This window comes from Limanda limanda, chromosome 1 (genome assembly GCF_963576545.1).
Source record: "Limanda limanda chromosome 1, fLimLim1.1, whole genome shotgun sequence".
NCBI lineage: Eukaryota > Metazoa > Chordata > Actinopteri > Pleuronectiformes > Pleuronectidae > Limanda > Limanda limanda.
The window spans coordinates 9,537,126-9,548,698 of NC_083636.1; the positions used below are offsets into that span (position 1 = coordinate 9,537,126).

The 11,573-nt window shown below is 40.6% G+C and overlaps 2 long non-coding RNA genes across 2 annotated transcripts; one reads left to right on the forward strand and one right to left on the reverse strand.

Annotated features, from left to right (window-relative positions):
* Positions 1-1,285: 1,285 nt before the first annotated feature.
* On the forward strand, positions 1,286-3,776 carry LOC133008346 (uncharacterized). Its single transcript, XR_009680515.1, has 5 exons — positions 1,286-1,352; positions 1,773-1,914; positions 2,535-2,621; positions 3,216-3,374; positions 3,570-3,776. It is a non-coding gene; the product is annotated as an uncharacterized LOC133008346 (long non-coding RNA).
* Positions 3,777-5,141: 1,365 nt separating this feature from the next.
* On the reverse strand, positions 5,142-7,640 carry LOC133007223 (uncharacterized). The gene is made up of 5 exons (XR_009679715.1): positions 7,566-7,640; positions 7,004-7,145; positions 6,297-6,383; positions 5,544-5,702; positions 5,142-5,348 (listed from the first exon to the last, which is right to left on the reverse strand). It is a non-coding gene; the product is annotated as an uncharacterized LOC133007223 (long non-coding RNA).
* Between the last annotated feature and the right edge of the window lie 3,933 nt (positions 7,641-11,573).

Here is an 11,573-nt window from a genome sequence, read left to right on the forward strand (position 1 = left end):
AATAATATAATAAAGCACAATGCCCCCTCAAGATTTGTGGCTGCCCCCTCATACATGCCTGTCTAGACCCGGCCCTGGGTGCGAGTCTGGTTTCCAACTTTTTTCAGACACTGATCTTCCAGTAGCAAGCTTCTCTGCATAGTAGATTCTTTGAGACATATAGTTAAAATAAACCATGCAACCATCATGTGAACAACAGGCTGTAATGATCTAATACCTAGACATTTAAGTCATAAGTTACAGTGGAACAATGTTTTTAGACTCCATGTAAACATGTTTCAATAAACTTTTGATAAATAGCGTATGATGGCAAAGCTATAAAAGGCTGATTGACTTTAATTCCATGAGCTATTAAACTACAAACTGAAACCTGAGGCTGCTGCCTGATTAGCATGCTCCTCTGCATGTTGGTAGCTAAGCTGGGCCAAAGAGACTTTTCTTTCTAAATAATTCCACACTGCTCTACACCTAGTAAGCTGCATATCATATTTACGAGGATATGACAGACAGAACCTGTGAAGACTGTCTATAAAGATTGATGACTCACCTTCCTCCAGCCATCAAGAAATTAAGTCAAAATATCCCACATTTGGAGAAAGAGTCACAGGATGGAGCTGTGGTATCAAAGTCTCGCCGATAAGTGCACTTGAGTGATTCTGAGCAACCCAGTCTCATCAGGAAACGTTCAGTGGGAACGTTGGTCCACTTGGACAAACGTTTCCATCTCACAATCTGGCCTATCAGATTGTGAGATGGAAACGTTTGGTCCGCCCATTGTTTTGCATTGACGTGTTTTCACGTCACGTGACTCCCGAGTTCCCGTCTACGGAAAGGAAAACATGGCGGACAGTCCTTGTTTTTTCAGATAAAAATATGATTTTGTAACTTAGTCTGGGCATAAAAATACATTCTGACACCATTTCTAGCGAGAAATGTGGTCTTTGCTTCCACAGTCTTCAGCCAGTTCGTGCTTATGATATATATTTTAATAGTTATCACGAATGTTTTTTTCGTTGCTATGATGGTTGCTATGGACGCTGCCATGCCGAGAACCACGTCGTAGCGTGCTGTTTAAATCACCGTCCCTGCGTGGTGTCGTTCAGTGCTCGTGAATGTTATTCATGTTAAATAATATTAATATTTGAGGCTAGATTACACCTCTAATGCGGAGGATCCTGCGAGTCTGTTCATACGGAGGCGGACACGAGTGGGCCACCGGACCGAGTCCGCCACCGGACCGAGTCCACCACCGGAAATAACGTGTGGCTGTCAACATCCGGTCCCTTTAACTAGAAGCTGCGTCATACACACGGAGCATTTGGGAGACCACGATGTCGTCTTCCTTCTGGCAGGTAAGTAGTTTATTGTTTTTAAAGATCGTTACGATCTAGGTTCACAGTCCGAGTGCTGAGACAGCGGATGTGGAGTCCGTCGATACCCACAATGGATGCTTTTCTTCAGCTAATATGCCATTGTTAGCCACATGCTTCAGCCCACGGTAGCATGTGATTACCTGGGAGGTGAAAACATGGTTATTCAAACCAGTTCAAGATGCTTAGCTCATCATTGAGGGACGCTACAATATAAATATAAACATGAATTTGATTTATGAATGCTTTAGATTAATAAGGAGCGTATTTCTCTACCAATACTTCACAATAACAGATCAATTTGGTTTAATGTATAGAATGTAATATGACAATAATGTTTTCATGTTATGGAGTTGCGATTCATTTTATAAAACAATTCCTATGTTCTGTTTTTTAATCAAGGAGGATCCAAGTGAAGCTACAGGAGTATGATGAAGAGCAAGAAGGGCAGCCTGGAGAGAAAGAGGAGCCGGGTTGAGCCCACTACTCTCATCCACGTACCACGAGGAAGATGAGGGAGAGAAATTATCCTACCATTAAAGAGGTACTTTTAAGTTACATACAAGAAACACCATTTTATATAATGTGCCAAATATACATTTTTATTAAATTCCCAAAGTACGCTGGCTGAAATACAAGTTAATATCACACTGAAAGAGTTTTGATCAATCATGCTTCCCTGCTGTGGTTGTTCAACTGGGAAAACAACTTTTTCCACAGGAAGGCAAGTACATTTAAGGAATGCTTGTGCAAAGTTTTCCTCTGTTATGTATAATGATGACCCCCATCAGACATTATGTTAGCAATATTTACACCTTTTCATTTATACTGTTTATTTCTGTCTACATGTGTGAATTTGCCTTCATTAGTTTCAGAAAAGAGCGATCATGTATCGGTCAGTGGGCGGCAGCCCAAGACTCCGCAAACTAGTCTTTAAGCAAAGTAGACGAAGGCATTGAGGTTGCGGCCTGCCATCATTATTATTTTGCTTAAGGGACTGAATATGTTTCATGCAGAAATATTAGCATTTTCCTTATATCTACCAAAACTGCTTGTTTCACAGACTGCAGTTTTGTTTTGATCCGATGTGGTGTGCAAATACCAACTGTATCTGCAATGGGTTGTTGGGCATTAATATTTGTAACTCTAATTTTGTTTTGACAGACTGTGCAAAGAATGTTGAGAACATCACCACTCTACAGGAATACACAGTCCAGTAATGTGTGTCAGAAGTTCAGTAGTGAACGACAGGTACTGTGGAAAAATGTGTGTCATTGTTGTACAATGTCCTTTGACTCTGTTTACACAAGGTCAACACAAAAAGGTTTGATTGTAAACTGATATTGGTATGAATTCATGTTATACTCCTCTTCACAAGAAACAAACAATTTACAAAAAAAACCACTAGAATTACCGCACTGCGTTGTATGACTCCGCTAACCAGTGCAGTGTCCGTCTACATATTTCTACATATTTTCTCTCATATAAATGTCACTGTAACCTCTTGACAACTGAAACCATAACATGAGGTCAGTGTGGCCTTGACCTTTTGACTTTAAGACAAATACACAGTTAGACAACCCGAAAACATGCAGTAATGCCTCCGGCGACTCGCTATTACAGAGGCATTAAAATGTTAAGTGTAGTAGACTGGATTTTATTGGTGTTACATTGGACATCTTGTATTGGTACACAAAAAATATATTTGGTTTCACATTCTAGATGGCATAAGCAGAGACATCAACTCAGGAAATGGATTTCTGCAGAAAAGAAAGCCTTGTATGTGTGTATATATACATACAAACGCACTTTTAAAACGTTTTGTTTTTTATCATATATTCTCAGGTATTACTGACGCATTTACGGAGATGGGACATAAGGGCCTTGTCTGCGTGCCCAAGAGAAGATTCCACAGAGTTCAAGCTGAGCAGGCTGCAGCAGGTTTGGAGGAATACTCCTCTGAAGAGGAAACATGGCGAGGTTCTTCTCCACTGATGAAGAAATGTGAGTGCTGTGATTAGGTCAAATCTGCTAAAATGCTACTGTGGCTCCTGGGCCCTGCTATTAGCTTGGTGTTTGGTAGCTGTTAGCTTTAGCATATTTATTTTTTAGGGGCCTGTCTGACGTTTATGTTTTAAAAAAAAAATCAGAGGGAACCATCTTCATAATTTAACACTATGGTTTCTTTGTGTCCTTCAGATCTTCTCAAGAGAAGCTGCCTCAGCTCCACGGTCCCTCCTGCAGCCTCCACTCCTGATGCTAACCCCCGGTCTCCATCACACCATCCGGGCAGACCTGGAGTCACAGAACTTTGTCCAGAGCTGCCGTCTGAGAATTGTTGATCATATAATTTTCAGCAGATGCCTTAATGTAATGTTTGTGCACAATAAATGACATTGATCATAACATATTGGTATTTCCTTGCAGTCATACACCATGATATTGGCAGATAAGATGTTGATTACATTAAAGCAGTGAAAGCAACATAAACACACAATGATCCAATGGATTTGAAGTAGAATGGGCACGTTACATTCTGTAGAGAGTACCTCAGTAACGGAAGTCAGAAAATAACTTTATCTGAGGTTCAGTCAGTTATAGTCACAGCAAAGCACACAGGTCTTGTTGTCTAAGTGGCAACCATATCATATTGTTTAAGATGTGTAACATCAAGCTTGTGTATCAGGGCTAAATACATCCAGTCATAAGTAAGTTCACCCTCTTGTTAACACTAAAAGTAGGTGACCCAGATGTTTCACAATGCAATCTGATAAGGTCTTATGAGAAACATTCTTAACATTAAAGAAATGAACACAGAGGATAGCAATAGATGTTTCACTTTAAATCAGTAGCTGGTAATCGGCAGACTGACTTATTCAAACACATTAATACTACAATGAATGAGGCAGGTGCTTCCTATCAGAAATCAACTATATCGTCACATTAGGTTTCTCTTGAGCTCATGGAAATGACCTTCACCTTCCACTTACTGTCACCTGAACCATACTGTTGTTTCTGTATCTACAATGACTTAGGAAAACATATACCAGAGGGCAATGTATAAACAATAATACATCTTATTTATATAGAGCTTTTCAAGAAGTGCAAGTACTTCACTGAGGGACAGCTAATACAAACAATATATATATCTTAAATCCATGAGATGGGACAGCCTCTCACTTGGATGTAAACCAATTTTAGAACACATTTGCTTATACTGGAGATCTTTTAAATTAATGTCCCAGAAACAATTTCTGATAGCAAACCCCTGCCTCATTCATTGTAGTATTAATGTGTTTGAATAAGTCAGTCTGCCGATTACCAGCTACTGATTTAAAGTGAAACATCTATTGCTATCCTCTGTGTTCATTTCTTTAATGTTAAGAATGTTTCTCATAAGACCTTATCAGATTGCATTGTGAAACATCTGGGTCACCTACTTTTAGTGTTAACAAGAGGGTGAACTTACTTATGACTGGATGTATTTAGCCCTGATACACAAGCTTGATGTTACACATCTTAAACAATATGATATGGTTGCCACTTAGACAACAAGACCTGTGTGCTTTGCTGTGACTATAACTGACTGAACCTCAGATAAAGTTATTTTCTGACTTCCGTTACTGAGGTACTCTCTACAGAATGTAACGTGCCCATTCTACTTCAAATCCATTGGATCATTGTGTGTTTATGTTGCTTTCACTGCTTTAATGTAATCAACATCTTATCTGCCAATATCATGGTGTATGACTGCAAGGAAATACCAATATGTTATGATCAATGTCATTTATTGTGCACAAACATTACATTAAGGCATCTGCTGAAAATTATATGATCAACAATTCTCAGACGGCAGCTCTGGACAAAGTTCTGTGACTCCAGGTCTGCCCGGATGGTGTGATGGAGACCGGGGGTTAGCATCAGGAGTGGAGGCTGCAGGAGGGACCGTGGAGCTGAGGCAGCTTCTCTTGAGAAGATCTGAAGGACACAAAGAAACCATAGTGTTAAATTATGAAGATGGTTCCCTCTGATTTTTTTTTTAAAACATAAACGTCAGACAGGCCCCTAAAAAATAAATATGCTAAAGCTAACAGCTACCAAACACCAAGCTAATAGCAGGGCCCAGGAGCCACAGTAGCATTTTAGCAGATTTGACCTAATCACAGCACTCACATTTCTTCATCAGTGGAGAAGAACCTCGCCATGTTTCCTCTTCAGAGGAGTATTCCTCCAAACCTGCTGCAGCCTGCTCAGCTTGAACTCTGTGGAATCTTCTCTTGGGCACGCAGACAAGGCCCTTATGTCCCATCTCCGTAAATGCGTCAGTAATACCTGAGAATATATGATAAAAAACAAAACGTTTTAAAAGTGCGTTTGTATGTATATATACACACATACAAGGCTTTCTTTTCTGCAGAAATCCATTTCCTGAGTTGATGTCTCTGCTTATGCCATCTAGAATGTGAAACCAAATATATTTTTTGTGTACCAATACAAGATGTCCAATGTAACACCAATAAAATCCAGTCTACTACACTTAACATTTTAATGCCTCTGTAATAGCGAGTCGCCGGAGGCATTACTGCATGTTTTCGGGTTGTCTAACTGTGTATTTGTCTTAAAGTCAAAAGGTCAAGGCCACACTGACCTCATGTTATGGTTTCAGTTGTCAAGAGGTTACAGTGACATTTATATGAGAGAAAATATGTAGAAATATGTAGACGGACACTGCACTGGTTAGCGGAGTCATACAACGCAGTGCGGTAATTCTAGTGGTTTTTTTTGTAAATTGTTTGTTTCTTGTGAAGAGGAGTATAACATGAATTCATACCAATATCAGTTTACAATCAAACCTTTTTGTGTTGACCTTGTGTAAACAGAGTCAAAGGACATTGTACAACAATGACACACATTTTTCCACAGTACCTGTCGTTCACTACTGAACTTCTGACACACATTACTGGACTGTGTATTCCTGTAGAGTGGTGATGTTCTCAACATTCTTTGCACAGTCTGTCAAAACAAAATTAGAGTTACAAATATTAATGCCCAACAACCCATTGCAGATACAGTTGGTATTTGCACACCACATCGGATCAAAACAAAACTGCAGTCTGTGAAACAAGCAGTTTTGGTAGATATAAGGAAAATGCTAATATTTCTGCATGAAACATATTCAGTCCCTTAAGCAAAATAATAATGATGGCAGGCCGCAACCTCAATGCCTTCGTCTACTTTGCTTAAAGACTAGTTTGCGGAGTCTTGGGCTGCCGCCCACTGACCGATACATGATCGCTCTTTTCTGAAACTAATGAAGGCAAATTCACACATGTAGACAGAAATAAACAGTATAAATGAAAAGGTGTAAATATTGCTAACATAATGTCTGATGGGGGTCATCATTATACATAACAGAGGAAAACTTTGCACAAGCATTCCTTAAATTTACTTGCCTTCCTGTGGAAAAAGTTGTTTTCCCAGTTGAACAACCACAGCAGGGAAGCATGATTGATCAAAACTCTTTCAGTGTGATATTAACTTGTATTTCAGCCAGCGTACTTTGGGGATTTAATAAAAATGTATATTTGGCACATTATATAAAATGGTGTTTCTGGTATGTAACTTAAAAGTACCTCTTTAATGGTAGGATAATTTCTCTCCCTCATCTTCCTCGTGGTACGTGGATGAGAGTAGTGGGCTCAACCCGGCTCCTCTTTCTCTCCAGGCTGCCCTTCTTGCTCTTCATCATACTCCTGTAGCTTCACTTGGATCCTCCTTGATTAAAAAACAGAACATAGGAATTGTTTTATAAAATGAATCGCAACTCCATAACATGAAAACATTATTGTCATATTACATTCTATACATTAAACCAAATTGATCTGTTATTGTGAAGTATTGGTAGAGAAATACGCTCCTTATTAATCTAAAGCATTCATAAATCAAATTCATGTTTATATTTATATTGTAGCGTCCCTCAATGATGAGCTAAGCATCTTGAACTGGTTTGAATAACCATGTTTTCACCTCCCAGGTAATCACATGCTACCGTGGGCTGAAGCATGTGGCTAACAATGGCACATTAGCTGAAGAAAAGCATCCATTGTGGGTATCGACGGACTCCACATCCGCTGTCTCAGCACTCGGACTGTGAACCTAGATCGTAACGATCTTTAAAAACAATAAACTACTTACCTGACAGAAGGAAGACGACATCGTGGTCTCCCAAATGCTCCGTGTGTATGACGCAGCTTCTAGTTAAAGGGACCGGATGTTGACAGCCACACGTTATTTCCGGTGGCGGACTCGGTCCGGTGGCGGACTCGGTCCGGTGGCCCACTCGTGTCCGCCTCCGTATGAACAGACTCGCAGGATCCTCCGCATTAGAGGTGTAATCTAGCCTCAAATACTAATATTATTTAACATGAATAACATTCACGAGCACTGAACGACACCACGCAGGGACGGTGATTTAAACAGCACGCTACGACGTGGTTCTCGGCATGGCAGCGTCCATAGCAACCATCATAGCAACGAAAAAAACATTCGTGATAACTATTAAAATATATATCATAAGCACGAACTGGCTGAAGACTGTGGAAGCAAAGACCACATTTCTCGCTAGAAATGGTGTCAGAATGTATTTTTATGCCCAGACTAAGTTACAAAATCATATTTTTATCTGAAAAAACAAGGACTGTCCGCCATGTTTTCCTTTCCGTAGACGGGAACTCGGGAGTCACGTGACGTGAAAACACATCAATGCAAAACAATGGGCGGACCAAACGTTTCCATCTCACAATCTGATAGGCCAGATTGTGAGATGGAAACGTTTGTCCAAGTGGACCAACGTTCCCACTGAACGTTTCCTGATGAGACTGGGTTGTTCTGAGTCAGTCTCAGCCATAAATCATGATACTTCACCCCAGTTTTACAGCATCAAATAGCAGAGTAAAATCAAACTTTCTAAAAAATATAAAACTCAAGACATATATCAGTGTGGTAAAAGAAAATACCTAAAATGACAGACACCATCTTTGAGAAAATGTATTTGAAGTGTACTTTGATATTGTATTTTGGCCAATGTGCCATCCACTAACATGGGGAGGTGGGATTCTTGAAGTCCATATAACCTGAAAAATTCATAATACAGGGCCTTTTGAAATCTGAGCAATTATTACCCGAAGCAGCAAAAGCGAAATGCCACCTATAAAATATTTGTATGCCATGCTTCTTCTTAGTGTTGCAATTTATGCCATGACCAATGTATAAGAGAAATAGCACAAATACATCATACTAAATGTTACCTAATCTAACTTAGTCATGTTTCTTTGAGGAAATTGATTAAATTCATTTGTCACTTACTCTGATTGACAATTTTGAAATAATATGAAGCCACTAATCTCATGGTTAGTTTGTAAATTTTGTGAAAACGATATACGTTACATCATATTTCCACAAAGGTAACCCTGCTTCATTGATTTTGTTTTCATTGGAAAATGCATTTATTTATTTTAAGAGTACAATATCCTTGTTATTTCCTTGATAAAAAAATATATCTTGCCTAATACTATGCCAGCACAACCAGCATCAAAATTCCTTCACAGATAACTACTGCAATAATATATTGGTGAGAAAAATTACTTATCATCATCAAATCATTCATCCAGTACAAATCATTACTTTAAAAGAAACCGTTTTCTTTACAGTAAAGTGCCAACTGTCATTGTCAGTGTACAGCTATTCATCCCAGCTTTCAATGCTTTGAATCCAGGATCAAGGAGACGGGAGACATCTCAGATGTGGGGCACATGGGTTCAGGAATAACATAGAAGGTATCTGACCCAACAGCCTTGCAGAGATAGAGAGACTGTGGCGCAGAAAAAAACCTAGACAGATGGTTTCGGGGGCGACAGAAAAGGCCAGACAGACCAATAGAAAAGCTGAACCAATTAAAAAAAAAGGTTTCTCAGACAAAAAAAGTGGAGGAGAGAAGAAAGGGTTATAGAAAGCATCATAGGGCAGATAGAGACGACAAGGAACTGCCGGGGAAAAGACGCAGCAGACCAAACAGAAAGTTGCATTGGACAGACATTGAGCGGTAGAAGGCAATCAGAGAGAGGTGAGTGAATCAGGCAGACCCATGAACACTGGTGGTGGCCTTATGACCACAGGGCTGGCACTAACACTCCAACTGGATGCCACTGGGCAGCTCCCAGTGGCCAGCAGTAGAAGAATGTGATTACACTGGGCAGCTTCCAGCGTGAATATGTAGTACAATGTGAATGTGAAGTAGGGCATCTCTGTATGAACAATGAGGATTGAAAAATGGCACAAGATGCACAGTGAAAGAGGGATATGATTATAAAAAAGAGGGTGTGAAAGTAGGGTGCCAGAGAAAGCCATATGCACTGGAGAGGTGACGGCTGACTGCTTCCAGCTCGCGTCCAGAAGAACCAGACTGGCTTCCGTTTGAAAGACAACCAGGAGGACGCTGGGGAAATAATGAGACGACTCTCATCTCCTCTGGCCCAGACAGCCCGGCCAGACGAGGATAGGAGGAGGAGGAAGAGGAGGAAGAGGAGGAGGAGGAGAGGAAGAAAAGGCTGCAGGGTCAGAATTGTCCAGCCAACGCTCAAACAAACAGGAGCAGAACCGCCTTGGCAACCAGATGTGTGTGGGGGGGCGGGGGGGAACAAGAAAACGAGCAGCACAGCGACATCGTTTATTATCTACAGTGAAACGGCCATTCACGCTCTCCTAGATTGCAGGAGACGGTGGTGGGAGCGTCCGGCTGTTTTAGCGCTATTCTCGTGCTTCGGCAGCCAGCTCAGGTTAATTAACAGCCACCAACATGAGGTGTTATATTAGAATAAAATAGAAAATGTGTTCAAAAGATGGTCTTTATAATTCACGTGAACAGAAGAGGAAAAGTGTATTCACAAGCACTGAAAGGATTTGAATGGAGTGTGTCCTCCATAATTCATTGAAACTAACACAGAATGTTACAGGCCAACTCTAACAGCATGCCAAAATGGGAAATGCATGATGGCAAATTCAAACTGGAAATAAATAGTAAACTGAGGAGAATCCACCAAACAACATCAATCTAGTTCTTGCATTTTACGCCTCTTTTACACAGATCGATAATGGAACAATTATAAATTCCTCAAATTCGGGTTCAGTCCTCTACACGTGCCTGGCTTTCATCTCGATCAATGAAATATCCATCAAATTAGTCAAATGGTCTATAAAAGCCTTATCTTGCAATGATAGAAAGAATTCCTGGATCTGCCTCCCTGATCGTGCACATCAAAATTGGATGGGCACTTCCCTTTCACCAAGTTTCCTGGAAATCTAACAGTTTTTGCATAATTCTTGAAACTAACAGACACACAGACAAACAGACACTTCATAATATGTAATAAAAATGTAAATATCCGCATCGGCTCCTTTACAAATAGGAATGTACAGTCGATGTGGAAATGCTGCAGCTCTCGAAACAGAACAAAAGCTGAAGTTAGAGATGCAGGAGAGGAACTGGGCGGATCCACGTGGCCATTGAGATAAGACACCGGTGTGTTTTAGCGGAGGAGGAGGAGGAGGAGGAGGAGGAGGAGGAGGAGGAGGAGGAGGAGGAGGAGGCTCAGTTGGTGCACTGCATCTGTAGGCGAGCAGTGTTCATGCCTGACTGGAGAAGCTGGATGACCTCACCATTTCCTCACGTTTCCCCACTTGGTGTGTGCACACAGGCGAGCACCTACACACACACACACACACACACACACACACACACACACACACACACACACACAAATACACACGTGTAGTGGCGGTGCCTCACAGCCTTCCATGTGCAGGAAAGTGACATCACTTTCACATCAAGTAGGGTGACTTCATTTCTGGTTTTGTCTCTCCCATATACACGTCTCACAGCTCATTCTCTCACCTTATTCATTTCATAGAAGTGAGTCTATTTTCAAACGCGTCAAAAAAACAAAAACACTCTTCACGGGCGATGTTTTGGTTTTAATGATTTCCTCATCTCCTGGGCCTGGGTTTAAGAAACCTCTCTCCTGAGATCTATTCATGAAACCTCCCTAACGTACTCTCAGCAACTAGGGGGTTGATTACATTTTTAGAAAGTAAAATGATGATGGTGATGAAGATGATTTAGTTTTCTGACAGTTACACTTTAAAAAT